The sequence below is a fragment of the Coregonus clupeaformis genome, chromosome 34, assembly GCF_020615455.1.
Source record: "Coregonus clupeaformis isolate EN_2021a chromosome 34, ASM2061545v1, whole genome shotgun sequence".
Taxonomy (NCBI): Eukaryota; Metazoa; Chordata; class Actinopteri; order Salmoniformes; family Salmonidae; genus Coregonus; species Coregonus clupeaformis.
Window position 1 is genome coordinate 27,855,425 of NC_059225.1, and position 16,091 is coordinate 27,871,515.

At 44.6% G+C, this 16,091-nt stretch overlaps 1 protein-coding gene across 2 annotated transcripts in view; it reads right to left on the bottom strand.

The window, feature by feature from the left end:
* Positions 1-16,091, bottom strand: part of LOC121549964 (E3 ubiquitin-protein ligase RNF152) — a 76,130-nt gene that overhangs the window by 22,113 nt on the left and 37,926 nt on the right. The window contains exon 2 of one of the 2 annotated variants that reach the window (XM_041861993.2): positions 1,661-1,758. The exons of the other annotated variant lie outside the window; for it this stretch is intronic. The gene's annotated coding sequence lies outside the window, so the exon portion shown is untranslated. The remainder of the gene's footprint in view (positions 1-1,660; positions 1,759-16,091) is intronic. 2 annotated transcript variants of the gene reach the window in all.

Sequence of the window (16,091 nt, forward strand, 5' to 3'; positions counted from 1 at the left end):
CAATAATCCTAACATTGTTCCATTTAGGACTACAGTTGAATTATTGAAAGTGTAGAGAGATAGGCCACATGTTTGCAGATGAGAAAAAGGTATGAGGCAGGTTATAACAAGTAGACTACAGGATGAAATAAATACTTCAGCTGTTGAACATCCTATTCCATATTTGTGGTACAGCTATCCACACACAGTCTCGATCCTACCTCCCAAGTACAGTGAGGTTGAATGCAGTAGCTAATGTGCTGGCTCAGACTAACACATTCTGTGCAATCTCTTCTATTCATCACTCCTTAGTCCATACCATAGCCCTTTAGTGCCGTTCTTCACACAAGGGCCCTATTGTTTCACTGTGTGTCGCAAATGGCACCCTATTCCCTATACAGACCCTACTCAAAAGCAGTACACTATATAGGGAATATAGTGTCATTTGGGACGCAACCGCTGCATCAGTCTGAATTTCACATTTTAGTCATTTAGCAGACGCTCTTATCCAGAGCGACTTACAGTTAGTGAGTGCATACATTATTTTTTAATACTGGCCCCCCGCGGGAATCGAAACCCACAACCCTGGCGTTGCAAACACCACACTCTACCAACTGAGCTACATCCCTGCCGGCCATTCCCTCACCTAACCTGGACGACTTGTGCGCCGCCCCATGGGTCTCCCGGTCGTGGCCGGCTACGACAGAGCATTGATTTGAACCAGGATCTCTAGTGGCACAGCTAGCACTGCGATGCAGTGCCTTAGACCACTGCGCCACTCGGGAGGTTAATGGACCCTAATGAATGTAAAGTGCTAACGCCGAATGTTCTGTTTCCACTGTACGCTACCCTTCATACACACACACACATACACACACACACACACACACATACTTCCGCAGTGTGAGACAGAAATCAGTATAGTAACAAAAACATTTAGTGAGCTAATCAATGGGAATGACACACTATGAGCTGGTTGTTAAAGGCAAAGGCAAAAACACATTAAGAGAGGAGTCAATAAAACACACACCACAGCCTACACACAGTCAATGAAAGACACATTGAGGACCTATACAATGCACAGTCAGCAAAGCCAATCAATGTGGAGCAGTGGCACACACATAATCAGAGAGGGGGAAGTCATACTATGTCAATGAGAGGTACACACACCCCCACACACGTCATGCATCCCAGTCCAGCTGCTGTCTGTCACAATAGAAACATGCCTGATTATATCCTAGCTATGTCTCTCTTGGGGATATAACACGTGAGATAAATATTCAAATCAAAGGTTGAATCTGAAAACTGAACCTGGGGTCAGAGGACTCCAGATAACCTCAATTTCTCCCGTCATTTGGAGCAGTCGTTGTCATGGTAACAAGACACCAAAAAAAAAAGACAGATTGATCAATTCTATGACTTATTAACCAAAATAAAATAGGTATATCCTCTTTAGTAAAAGCCCCATGCACTCCAATGTTTTCTTACAATTATGTATGTGTTACGAACAGGGTTTAGAACTTGGACAGAAAGCTGATGGTTATCTGCAGATTCTTTGGGTGGTCAGCTACAACCACAGATGGAGCGGGGCAGACAGGCTGTTCAAACAAACCTTATTGGACTCACTTACATTGGTTCACTGTTTATTCTAATGCAAATGGTAATAGAAATATATACTCACATAGGAAGATGATAAGAAGGAACACCCTGATAGATATTGCGATCCTTTGTGCGTCTGTAGCTGTGTGAGATGAGGCGATGAGACGATGGTGGTTAGTGCTTTGGTGGACGGGAAGGAGGAATAGAGAGATTTAAAAAAACACCCTCTCTCTCTCTTTCTCTCTCACCCTCTCGTTCTCTCTCAATTCAATGTTCAATTCAATTCTCTCTCTCTCTCTCTCTCTTCTTTCTCTGCCCCCCCTCTGCTCCCCCCCCTCTCTCTCTCTCTCTCTCTCTCTCTCTCTCTCTCTCTCTCTCTCTCTCTCTCTCTTTCCCTCTGCCTCCCCCTCCCCCCTCACTCTCCCCCCACCTGTATCTTTCTCTCTCTCTTTCTCTCTGCCACCCCCTCCCTCCCCCTTGCTCTCCCCCAACTCTATCTTTCACTCTCTCTCTTTCCCTCCCCCTCGCTCTCCCCCACCTCTATCTCTCTCTCTCTCTCTCTCTTTCCCTCTGCCTCCCCCCTTCCCCCCCTCGCTCTCCCCCTCCCTCTGTCTTTTTCTCTCTTTCTCCATCTATAAACCCTGATCTATACTCTCTCTGGTGCCCCATACAATGCCTTCAGAATGTATTCACACCCCTTGACTTTTTCCACATTTTGTTGTGTTACAGCCTGAATTTAAAATAGATTAAATAGAGATTGGGCTCCCGAGTGGCATAGCGGTCTAAGGCACTGCATCTCAGTGCTTGAGGCATCACTACAGACCCCCTGGTTTGATTCCAGGCTGTATCACAACTGGCCGTGATTGGGAGTCCCATAGGGCGGCGCACAATTGGCCCAGCGTCGTCCGGGTTTGGCCGGTGTAGGCCGTCATTGTAAATAAGAATGAGTTCTTAACTGACTTGCCTAGTTAAATAAAGGTAAAATAAATATTTAAAAAATATGTTTTGTCACTGGCCTACACACCATACCCCATAATGTCAAAGTAGTATTATGTTTTACAAATGTTTACAAAAGCTGAAAGGTCTTGAGTCAATTAGTATTCAACCTCTTTGTTTTGGCAAGCCTAAATAAGTTCAGGAGTAAAAATCTGCATGGACACTGTGTGCAATATTAGTGTTTTGAATTACCCTGTAAGGTCCCTCAGTGATACAAAGATTCTGTAAGGTCCCTCAGTCGAGCAGGGAATGTCAAACACAGATTCAACTAAAAAGACCAGGGAGGTTTTCCAATGCCTTGCAAAGAAGGGCACCTATTGGTAGATGGGTAACTCAGTTGAGGAAGGAAACTGCTCAGGGATTTCACCATGAGGCCAATGGTGATTTTAAAACAGTTACAGAGTTTAATGGCTGTGATAGGAGAAAACTGAGGATGGATCAACAGTAGTGTAGTTACTCCACAATACTAACCTAATTGACAGAGTGAAAAGAAGGAAGCCTGTACAGAATAAAACATATTCCAAAACATGCATCCTGTTTGCAACAAGGCACTAAAGTAATACTGCAAAAAAAATTTGACAAAAAATACCAATCTGAAAGCCACACCCCCAATAGGCCACACCTCTACCAAGTATTCTGATCTGACCTGGGGGATCATAGCTCAATAACCCAGCATCAACAACCCAACTTAAAGAAAACAATGGGTTGTTTGTGACCCAACTGAATGGGTCAAAATAACCCAACGTGTGTTCTGTCCAATATTTACCCAAATTGTGTTGTTTGTAACCCTGCCTTTTTAATTATTATTTATTTTTTTACAGTTTATCTGGAAACAATTTAGCAAGCTTGTTGGCGTCTCTGCTCTGTGTTTGTTAATGGCAGCTGTAATGTTAGCGTGCAAGTGACTTTTACTTCCTCTCCAGCTCCGGGGCAGCAGGGTCATTCGAGTAGGTGGGATTTAACGCATTACATTACATTTTAGTCATTTTGCAGACGCTCTTATCCAGAGCAACTTACAGGAGCAATTAGGGTTAAGTGCCTTGCTCAAGGGCACATCAACAGATATTTCACCTAGTTGGCTCAGGGATTAGAACCAGCAACCTTTCGGTTACTGGCACAAGGCTCTTAACCACTAAGCTACCTGTCAAACACATTGCCCAGAAGGCTCAGGGATCAACCCCCTTATTTTCGTTCAAAGTGAAAACACTAGTGATGTTACGCTTGATACCGGAGCTCTGAGGCATGCGTCGAAGTCGCTAAGCAGTTTCCTTCGAAGCAGTGTGCTGATGCCTGTATCACTTTATCAGAAGCACGTGATCAATGATGTCCGAAGCTTCGTTTCATCGAACAACCACATGATTGGTTTGGTATTGGTTTCGGTAGAAGAAGAAAAAGGCTACTCTGCGTACGCGTTACAGCTTGTGGGACGTCATCAATACTGCTGGGTATTATTCGAATGTGCTCCGCACTCAAATTACTTTAATTTTTTATCAAATTTGGCCTTGTTTGAGGGCAGAGCTCATTAGCAGACGCTCATATTCAAAGCGACTTACTGTCACGCCCTGACCTTAGAGATCACCTGTATTCTCTGTTCTCAGGGTGTGATTTGGATACATTCTAGTATATCTATTTCTATGTTGGCCGGGTGTGGTTCCCAATCAGAGGCAGCTGTCGATCGTTGTTTCTGATTGGGGATCATACTTAGGCAGCCATTTTGCCTACCTATGTTGTGGGATCTTGTTTCTGTTTGGCTTGTTTGATGTTTAGCCTCTTGAACTTCACAGTCTGTTGGATTTTATTATTTTGTCGGTGTTTATTAAAATAAACGACTATGTACGCATACCACGCTGCACCTTGGTCCGATCCTTTACACAACAAACGTGACAGAAGATCCCACCACTAACGGACCAAGCAGCGTGAACAGGAGGAGCAGACATCATAGACATGGGAGGAGATATTAGACGGAAAAGGATCATGGACGTGGGAAGAGATCCAGGCAGGTATGGATCGCCTTCCTTGGGAGCAGACGGAGGCAGGAAGGGAGAAAAAACGGCGACTCAAAAGGTCCCAATCACGAAGGAAACCCGAGAGGCAGCCCCAAGAAAATTTTGGTGGGGGGCACACAGGGTGGTTGGCAGAGCAGCAGGAAGCCCTGGAAGGGCTGATTGTGGAGAGGGAGATAGCGATAGAAGAAGCCGCTATGATAGATGCCCTCCAAGACCTGCAGCTCAGTACTCTGAGAGAGGAGACCACCGCCTTACGGGAGCTGTAAGTTAAGCGGGAGCAGGAGCTCTCCCTTCAGAAGGAGGCGCTGCAGGAGGCTCACAGGGAGAATGACTCAGTGGATGCACGAAGAGAGGAGCTGGCCAGGCAACAGGAGGAGCTGAGAGAGGAGTTAACCCTCCAGCAGCAGGCCTTAGAGCAGAGGCTGGCGGAGCCAGGTTTAGCAGAGCCAACTCCCCACACTCGCTTTGAGGAGTGTGTGACCGTGCAGGCACCAGGCTATGCGGCGGCTTTACGAACTGTGCCGCCAGTGCGCCTTCACAGACTGGTACGGCCCGTGCCTGCTCCTCGCATCAAACCAGTGGTGCGTGTCTCCAGCCCAGTGCGCCCCTTACCTGCTCCTCGCACCAAACCAGTGGTGCGTGTCCCCAGTCTGGTACGGCCCGTGCCTGTTCCTCGAATCAAACCAGTGGTGCGTGTCTCCAGCCCGGTGCGCCCCGTACCTGCTCCTCGCACCAAACCAGTGGTGCGTGTCCCCAGCCTGGTACAGCCCGTGCCTGCTCCTCGCACAAAACCAGTGGTGCGTGTCTCCAGCCCGGTGCGCCCCGTACCTGCCCCTCACACCAAACCAGTGGTGCGTGTCTCCAGTCCGGTACGGCCCGTACCTGCTCCTCGCACCAAACCAGTGGTGCGTGTCCCCAGCCAGGTACGGCCTGTGCTTGCTCCTCGCACCAAACCAGTGGTGCATGTCCCCAGCCCGGTACGGCCCGTGCCTGCTCCTCGCACTAAACCAGTGGTGCGTGTCACCAGCCCGGTGCGCCCCGTACCTGCTCAAACTCCGGTCAGCTGCTCCACTACTGTGCCAGAGCAGTCCGCTCCACCGGTGCCTAGTCCAGCTCCGGTTATCTGCTCCCTACCAGAGCCGGGGCAGTCCGCTTCACCGGTGCCCAGTCCGGGTCCGGTCGTCTACTCTTCCCCCATGCTGGAGCTATCCACTCCACCGGGGTCCGAGTCGGAGCCAGACGTCAACCCCTCTCCAGGTTCGGGGTCTCCCACACCAGGGTCCAGACAGGACTTGGTGCATCGCGGGAGGACTGCTGGGCCGGGACCAGACGTCAGCCCCTCTCCAGGGTCGAGGGCTCCTACACCAGGGTCCAGACAGGACTTGGTGCATCGTGGGAGGACTGCTGGGCCGGGACCAAACGTCAGCCCCTCTCCAGGGTCGAGGGCTCCCACACCAGGGTACAGACAGAACTAGGTGCTTTGTGGGAGGACTGAGAGGGGGAGAATCGCGCCGGGGTCCAGACCGGACCGGGCGTGCAAAGGGGAGGCAGGATGGGAGAAGAGTTTACTGCCTACGTCACGTCCGAAGCCGGAGCCAGAGCCGCCACCGAGGCTAGATGCCCACCCGGAACCTCCCCTAATGAGTCAGGTTTTTGCGGCCGGAGCCCGCACCTTTGGGGGGGGTACTGTCACGCCCTGACCTTTGGTTAGGTCAGGGTGTGATTTGGATACACTCTAGTGTATCTATTTCTATGTTGGCCGGCTGTGGTTCCCAATCAGAGGCAGCTATTTTGCTTAAAAAGATTATGTTACCGTTACCGAGAATGTTAGTGTAGTTAAGCGGGCTACTTAGAAAATACAAAATACATGTTTTCTAATTAAAATTTTACAAAATACATGAATCATTCTTCAGGCCAGTGAATTACAAATTACAAAATAGGTATTGAAACTATTGAAATACCAATATCAAATATATGTAACAGAAATTCTGCCCATCAAACGGCATTAGCTGCATGCAATGTAAATCTGCAACAGTTTACTAACCACTGTGCTTCCAGTAATGCACTGTAAATTCTAGAAATATAGCATGTTGCATTAGTCATGTGTTACAGTAATATGCTGTAAATTTGTGTTTCAGTAAAGGTCCTGTAAATCTACAGAAATGTACTGTCTTCTGTGCTGCAAGTATTTTACTATACATTTACAGTAACCTACTGGATACTGTGCTGCCAGTAATTTACTTTAAAAATTACAGGACATGTTTTACACTGTATGTAGGGAATGGGGTGTCATTTGGTATGCAGAAATGTTAAGACAAGCCAGACATGGCTTATTCTCCGTCCCTGGCCTTTCCACCGCTAATTTTCTCCCTTTTTGCTGCTCTCTTTCTCTTTCGTTCATTTTCTCTCTCTCTTGCTCCATCTCTTTCTTGTCATCTGCATTGTCTAATAGGCTTTGGTTCTACAGCTCAGCTGTCTGTAGTGATTAGAGGGAATGGAAAAATGAGGGAGAGAAGAGAGAGAGCGAGAGAGAGAGAGACCCTGTAGCATAATGATTGTTGGACTTGGGATCTGTGGGAAGGAGTTCTATCACACAACCAAGGTACATTTGATTCCCCTATCCTGCTAGATCTAGGCCTATTTGTGCCCTAGCCAACTCCTCAATCGTCCTTGTCATTCTGGCTACATGTTTGGAATGACAATCAACAACAGAAGAGTTAGCTGAATCACAGAGGTTGTGTCTACATTTGACACTTACATGCGACTTCTGCTATCAGAATACGAAGATCGCATTGAAAAGATGGGTCAGGATGCACAAAAGTCACTTTGTGGTCTGATTGTGTTCAGATCTGGCTGACCACTTCAGGAGATGTTCAGGGATGCATTGTGTGAGGATTTATCCTCAGTCTGGACGCATTCAAGCTACCGAAAGAGCATACAGTGGGCGACATCATCAGCACTCCTCCCACAAGTCCCCAGAAAACTTGTGTTTTGGGACCAAGAGGCACCTTTTCATTATAACTTTGGAGGAAATATGTTCCTAGCACGTAAGGAGCGTGTTTGCTGGCCTCATAAACTCTAGCCAGGTAGCTAATTTTTATAGAAACTATTTTCTGTTTGGCTAGAGTTATGCTAACCCATTTGCAATCCCTTTAGCGTTGCTTGCTAGCTTGTTGGCAAGTTACAGAGGTTAGCTGGCTAGTTAGCTACAGTAGTTAGCTACTGCCATCAGTTGTTGTGTTATTATCATATTTTGCCTATTCCACCATTTGTAGAATGCATACTGGCATTTGAATTCAACACGGGAAAAGGGAATCTGGACACACTGTGGACACGGTAGACACATTTAATTGTAGGTGTAGATGCATGACGCGTTCGGAATTCCATGAACAGAACTCAATGATCAGATTACTAAAGCTGCATGAACTGTCAAGTCTAGACACGGCCAGACAGATCTGGCTAGGCTGGCTCTAACATTTCCGTGCTCTTTCTACCTAGAGCTCTATGATTTCACAGAAGCTTCCGTGAAGTGCAGCTGCAATTTCTGAATTTCGTCATCACCTACTGATAATCTCTCTGGAGGTAGAGAGGGGGGGTAGATAAATAGAGAGAGAGTATATAGAGACATAGAGAGCGAAAAAGAGAGAGAGAGAGAGAGAGAGAGAGAAAGAGAAAGAGAGAGATTGAAAAAGGACACAGCACACACACCTTGTACATACAGGTAAGCCTAATTGTTAATCTCCAGAACCATTACAGTGCTGTCCAGGCACTAAAGCAATTCATGACTTAATTATACCGCTCTAGCTGCTGCCTGCTGCACAATGAATGCAATAGGCTCTGGGGTACTTTCCTCATTACCAGGTATACACTGTCCCAGGCTGTGTCCCAAATGGCACCCTATTCCCTATGTATGTGTATTATTTTTCACCGGGGCCCATAGAACTCTGGTCAAAAGTTGTGCACTATGTAGAGAATAAGGTGCCATTTGGGACACAGACACTGTCCTACACCAGGGAGGGAAGGAAAAGCTTTTAATAATAACATTTAGTATTCAGATTAAACTGCTGTATATATGCAGCCATAGCCAGGATGACAGGGGTTGTGTCTCAAATGACACCCTATTCACTATATAGTGCACTATATAGGGAACAGGGTGCCATTTGGGATAGAAATATGGTTTATTAAACACTGTGTTAGGTATTAGTTTACAGTCCACTTAATTATAATTGTGTGTGTACATGGCTCACAAGCTTTACTGTACACTCTTAGAAAAAGGGTTCCAAAGGGGTTCCCTTTTTGGTTCCAGATAAAACTATATTGGATTCCATGTAGAACCCTCTGTGGAAAAGTTTTTTCATGGAACCCAAAAAGGTTCTACCTGGAGCTAAAAAAGGGTTATTCAAAGGCTTCTCCTAAGGGGACAGCCAGAGAACCCTTTTAGGTTTTAGATAGCAATTTTTTCCCAAGAGTGTACATACAAATAAAGGAAACAACAACATAAAGTGTCTTAATAGGGCGTTGGGCCACCACGAGCCACCAGAACAGAACAGCTTCAATGCGCCTTGGCATAGATTCTGCAGTGCATTGGGAAAATATTCAGACCCCTCAACTTTTTCCACATTTTGTAATGTTACAGCCTTATTCTAAAATGGATTAAATTAAATGTTTTCCTAATCAATCTACACACAATACCCCATAATGACAAAGTGAAAACAGGTTTTTATATTTTTTGGCACATTTATTAATATAAAAAACAGAAATACCTTATTTACATACAGTTGGAAGTTTACATACACTTAGGTTGGAGTACTTAAAACTTGTTTTTCAACCATTCCACACATTTCTTGTTAACAAACTATAGTTTTGGCAAGTCGGTTAGGACATCTACTTTGTGCATAACACAAGTAATTTTTCCAACAACTGTTTACAGACAGATTTGTTCACTTATAATTCACTGTATCACAATTCCAGTGGGTCAGAAGTTTACATACACTAAGTTGACCCCAAGCATCCTTCCAAAGTTGTGGCAAAATGGCTTAAGGACAACAAAGTCAAGGTATTGGAGTGACCATCACAAAGCCCTGACCTCAATCCTATAGAACATTTGTGGGCAGAACTGAAAAAGCGGCTTGGCAAGGCTACCCAAAACATTTGATCCAAGTTAAACAATTTAAAGGCAATGCTACCAAATACTTATTGAGTGTATGTAAAGTTCTGACCCACTGGGAATGTGATTAAAGAAATAAAAGCTGAAATAAATCATTCTCGCCATAATTATTCTGACATTTCACATTCTTAAAATAAAATGTTGATCCTAACTGACTTAAGACAGGGAATTTTTAGGTGCATGTAAACTTCCGACTTCAACTGTACGTATTCAGACCCTTTGCTATGAGATTCAAAAATGAGCTCAGGTGCATCCTGTTTCCTTTGATCATCCTTGAGACGTTTCTTCAACATGATTGAGTCCACCTGTGGTAAATTAAATTGATTGGACATGATTTGGAAAGGCACACACCTGTCTATGTAAGGTCCCACATTTGCATGTCAGAGCAAAAACCAAGCCATGGGGTCGAAGGAATTGTCCGTAGAGCTCCAAGACAGGATTGTCGAGGCACAGATCTGGGAAAGGGTACCAAAACATTTCTGCAGCATTGAAGGTACCCAAGAACACAGTGGCCTCCATCATTCTTAAATGGAAGAAGTTTGGAACCACCAAGGCTCTTCCTAGAGCTGGCCGCCCGGCCAAACTGAGCTATCAGGGAAAAAGGGCCTTTGTCAGGGAGATGACCAAGAACCCGATGGTCACTCTGACAGAGCTCCAGAGTTCCTCTGTGGAGATGGGAGAAGCTTCCAGAAGGACAATCATCTCTGCAGCAATCAGGCCTTTATGGTAGAGTGGACAGACGGAAGCCACTCCTCAGTAAAAGTCACATGACAGCCTGCTTGGAGTTTGCCAAAAGGCACCTAAAGACTCTCAGACCATGAGAAACAAGATTCTCTGGTCTGATGAAACCAAGATTGAACTATTTGGCCTGAATGCCAAGCGTCACGTCTGGAGGAAACCTGGCACCATCCCTATGGTGAAGCATGGTGGTGGCAGCATCATGCTGTGGTGATGTTTTTCAGCGGCAGGGACTGGGAGACTAGTCAGGATCGAGAGAAAGATGAATGGAGCAAAGCACAGAGAGGTCCTTGATGAAAACATGCTCCAGAGCGCTCTGGAACTCAGACTGGGGCGAAGGTTCACCTTCCAACAGGACAACGACCCTAAGCACACAGCCAAGACAACGCAGGAGTGGCTTCGGCACAAGTCTCTGAATGTCTTTGAGTGGCCTAGCCAGAGCCCAGACTTGAACCCGATTGGACATCTCTGTAAAGACCTGAAAATAGCTGTGCAGCGATGCTCCCCATCCAACCTGGGAGAATGGGAGAAACAACCCCCAAATACAGGTGTGCCAAGCTTGTAGTGTCATACCCAAGTCCTCTGTAGCTCAATTGGTAGAGCATGGCGCTTGTAACGCCAGAGTAGTGGGTTCAATCCCCGGGACCCCCCGTACGTAAAAATGTATGCACACATGACTGTAAGTCGCTTTGGATAAAAGCGTCTGCTAAATGGCATAATATTATATTATATAACACTCAAGGTTGTAATCGCTGCCAAAGATGCTTCAACAAAGTACTGAATAAAGGGTCTGAATAATTTTTTGCTTTGTCATTATGGGGTATTGTGTGTAGATTGATGAGGGGAAAAAAACAATTTACTCAATTTTAGAATAAGTCTGTAACGTAACAAAACGCGGAAAAAGTAAAGGGGTCTGAATACTTTCCGAAGGCATTGTACATGTGTCTGGAACTCTATTGGAGGGATGTGACACCATTCTTCCACCAGAAATGTCCTAATTTGGTATTTTGTTGATGGTGGTGGAAAACTCTAAAATACACTGTGGTAGGTACAGTGGGGAGAACAAGTATTTGATACACTGCCGACGTTGCAGGTTATCCTACTTACAAAGCATGTAGAAGTCTGTAATTTGTATCATAGGTACACTTCAACTGTGAGAGACGGAATCTATAATAAAAATCCAGAAAATCACATTGTATGATTTTTAAATAATTCATTTGCATTTTGATCACCTACCAACCAGTAAGAATTCCGGCTCTCACAGACCTGTTAGTTTTTTCTTTAAGAAGCCCTCCTGTTCTCCACTCATTACCTGTATTAACTGCACCTGTTTGAACTCGTTACCTGTATAAAAGACACCTGTCCACACACTCAATCAAACAGACTCCAACCTCTCCACAATGGTCAAGAACAGAGAGCTGTGTAAGGACATCAGGGATAAAATTGTAGACCTGCACAAGGCTGGGATGGGCTACAGGACAATAGGCAAGCAGCTTGGTGAGAAGGCAACAACTGTTGGCGCAATTATTAGAAAATAGAAGAAGTTCAAGATGACGGTCAATCACCCTCAGTCTGGGGCTCCATGCAAGATCTCACCTCGTGGGGCATCAATGATCATGAGGAAGGTGAGGGATCAGCCCAGAACTACACGGCAGGACCTGGTCAATGACCTGAAGAGAGCTGGGACCACAGTCTCAAAGAAAACCATTAGTAACACACTACGCCGTCATGGATTAAAATCCTGCAGCGCACGCAAGGTCCCCCTGCTCAAGCCAGCGCATGTCCAGGCCCGTCTGAAGTTTGCCAATGACCATCTGGATGATCCAGAGGAGGAATGGGAGAAGGTCATGTGGTCTGATGAGACAAAAATAGAGCTTTTTGGTCTGTCTAAACTCCACTCGCCGTGTTTGGAGGAAGAAGAAGGATGAGTACAACCCCAAGAACAGCATCCCAATCATGAAGCATGGAGGTGGAAACATCATTCTTTGGGGATGCTTTTCTGCAAAGGGGACAGGACGACTGCCCCGTATTGAGGGGAGGATGGATGGGGCCATGTATCGCGAGATATTGGCCAACAACCTCCTTCCCTCAGTAAGAGCATTGAAGATGGGTCGTGGCTGGGTCTTCCAGCATGACAATGACTCGAAACACACAGCCAGGGCAACTAAGGAGTGGCTCCGTAAGAAGCATCTCAAGGTCCTGGAGTGGCCTAGCCAGTCTCCAGACCTGAACCCAATTCAAAATCTTTGGAGGGAGCTGAAAGTCCGTATTGCCCAGGGTCAGCCCCGAAACCTGAAGGATCTGGAGAAGATCTGTATGGAGGAGTGGGCCAAAATCCCTGCTGCAGTGTGTGCAAACCTGGTCAAGACCTACAGGAAACATATGATCTCTGTAATTGCAAACAAAGATTTCTGTACCAAATATTAAGTTCTGCTTTTCTGATGTATCAAATACTTATATCATGCAATTAAATGCAAATGAATTACTTAAAAATCATAAAATGTGATTTTCTGGATTTTTGTTTTAGATTCCGTCTCTCACAGTTGAAGTGTACCTATGATAAACATTACAGACCTCTACATGCTTTGTAAGTAGGAAAACCTGCAAAATCGGCAGTGTATCAAATACTTGTTCTCCCCACTGTATTAGATTGCAGTCTAATTCATTATAATTGCATGCGTACATGGCTCACAAGCCTTACATAAAAATAAGCAACATACAGATAACTGCCCAAATATTCGAAAAACAAACAAAGTGTCGATGTTTATTGTCACGAGTCTTGTCCTGGAGGCAGAACTGAGTGATTTCTGCTGATAGGCCGGCTGCAAAGTCAAAATTGGCTATATTGTAGAATTCATGAAAACAGAAATGTACTTTTTGGTCTTAATTTAAGGTTAGGGTAAGGCATTACGGTTAGAAGTGTGGCTTAGTTTAGGGTTAGGTTTAAAATCAGATTTTATGACTTCGTGGCTGTGCCAGTTAATGACCACTCTGCAGAGCTGCCTCCAGAACAAGAAAAACGCTAACCTGTGTCTTAATAGGGTGTTGGGCCACCATGAGCCGCAAGAACAGCTTCAATCTGCCTTGGCATAGATTCTACAAGTGTCTGGAACTCTATTAGAGGGATGTGACACCATTCTTCCACCAAAAATGTCATAATTTGGTGTTTTGTTGATGGTGGTGGAAAACACTGGGTGTTTCTCAAAATGCATACTACCATGCTCCGAGCACGCAAATTGGAGCACGGGAGTGTCGGAGTATGAGTCCTAATCAAAGTATGTGAAACTGAGCACAGAGGGCACTTCGAATGCGTGCTCCGTTTGTACATATCTTGAAGCATGCATCGATGCAAGCTTCAATGGAAAGTATGCAAAGAAATATGATGCAACCATGTAAAAAATGATGCCACATTTCTTGAACTCAATGCATGCTGTGTACATACTGTGTTAATTTTGGCATGTTTACCTGCCTATGTACCGTAGATCGCAAGCCCATAGTAAGTCAATAGGGCTAACTGGTTAGCTACTAGTACTGTTAGCTAGCCAGATAGCCACAAAGAATTGTTAGCTAGCTACCCACAAAGAATTGACATCTTGAATAATATACGTTTTGCCTGTTAAACTATCTGGTTAGCTACATTATTACGATTCACATACAGCTAGCTGACAGTTATGAAGTAAATCGGTTGCTTTGTGTATATCTTGTTTTGTCTCTATTGCCATTTTTGTCCTGGCTGGAAGACAGTTAAGTGAAATGGTAAGTCCATATTAAGTCAACAGGGCTAACTAGCTAGCTTTCTAGCCACAAAGAATTGGTAGACACCCACGAAAAATGTACATCTACCTTGCATAACATTAGTTTTATGTCATTTATTCCTGTTTAACTAGCTGGCTAGCTAGATTATTACGTTTCACATTTCTAGCTGATAATTACGAAGTAAAACGTTGGCTTTGTTTATATCTTGGAAGAAGGTTCAGTGAATGGGGAGGTGAAGCGTGAGGTAATACAGTAGGGGGAGTGCTTCCCAAATGTATTGTTTTATGCATTCTCCACACTCTCGTCCTCACAAGAACATACTCAAGAGAACGTGGTCGGAGAATGCACTCGGAGCATGAGTGTGGAGCACGGTAGGATGCATATTGAGAAACACCCACTGTCTAAGGAGCCGCTCCAGAATCTCCCATAACGGTGCAATAGAGCTTGCCAGCTTGTAGTCCTAAAAACCGGAAATGAGTTAGTATTTTCTACCTCTGGTTCGTTGGCCATTCCTATTGGAGATATTAATGGGGGAAATAATTGGGTTTTGGGATATATGCCGAAAATAAGGTCTGAGGTTAACACAGGCTTAGGAGATCTTATATGTTTTGTTATTTGAGATATTATCAGTCAGTTAACAAGACCTTTATGAATTATGAAGCCTTTGTGTGCTCAAAATACATTGCCCTCAATGAAGCATTTCTTTCTTCTTTTGGCTCTATACTCCAAAAGTTTGGATTTTAAATAAAACAATAACAATATAATATGTTTCTAAACACTTCTACATGAATGTGGTTGCTACCATGATTACAGATAATCACTGAATGAATCGTGAATTATGATGAATGAGAAAGTTACAGACGCACAAATATCATACCGCCATGCCATGCTATCCTCTACAATAATAGGGGAGGTTAGCATTTTCTTTGGGGGGTAATATTTGTGCATCTGTTACTTTCTCACACATCATTATTTACGATTATCCGTAACCATGGTAGCATCTATATTTTTCACAAAAAGTTAGTGAGAAGAGCGGACGTAAATGTTTTGCATCTTTGCATTCTAAAATAGTTAGAAATAGGCATCTTTTTCCTCTTTCATTTCCATGAACATTGCAGAATAAATTACTCACCTTTTCTTCTGTGACTTCAATACAAAATCTAGGAGGCTCATGGTTCTCACCCCCTTCCATAGAATTACACAGGAATTATGATGACTTCCGGAGGACCTATCAGAGCTCTTACAGTATGAACGGACATGTTGTCCATCCAATAAAAGGATCAGAGAATGAATATAGTACTGAGCTAGCACTTCAGTGCATAAAGTGTGGTGAGTTGTTGACTCAAAGAGAAAGACAATAGTCACTGGCAAACCGGACAGCCCCGCAGCCCACGCAAGGCAGGGGGGCCCACAAGCTCTGGGGGCCCATGCGTCTGTATAAATATCATCGATATAAAAAATATATATATATCATTTTGACACTAACCCTCCAAAAAGTCATTAATTCAGAAACCTTTTTTAATTTCCATACAGTATGTACTAGGAAGCTAAGTGCTTGTTTCTTGAGCTTCGGGAATGTGACTGAAAAAGTGCCCCAGGTCTTGAAAAATAACAAAATGAACTGATTGAAAGTATAAGGGGGATATCGGCGAACAAATGCCGTGGTCGAGGCTACGACGGCGCCAGTGCAATGAATGGAGCTTACTAAGGTGTTCAAAAGCTCATTTCAGACCAAGCACCTAATGCTTCTTATGTAGTTCTTTATGAGTTTTAGTTTAGAAAATGATATCTCTGCAGAAGCGACAGTTAAAGGGATGTTAAAAACAGCTTGATTACCGTAAGAACGTCAG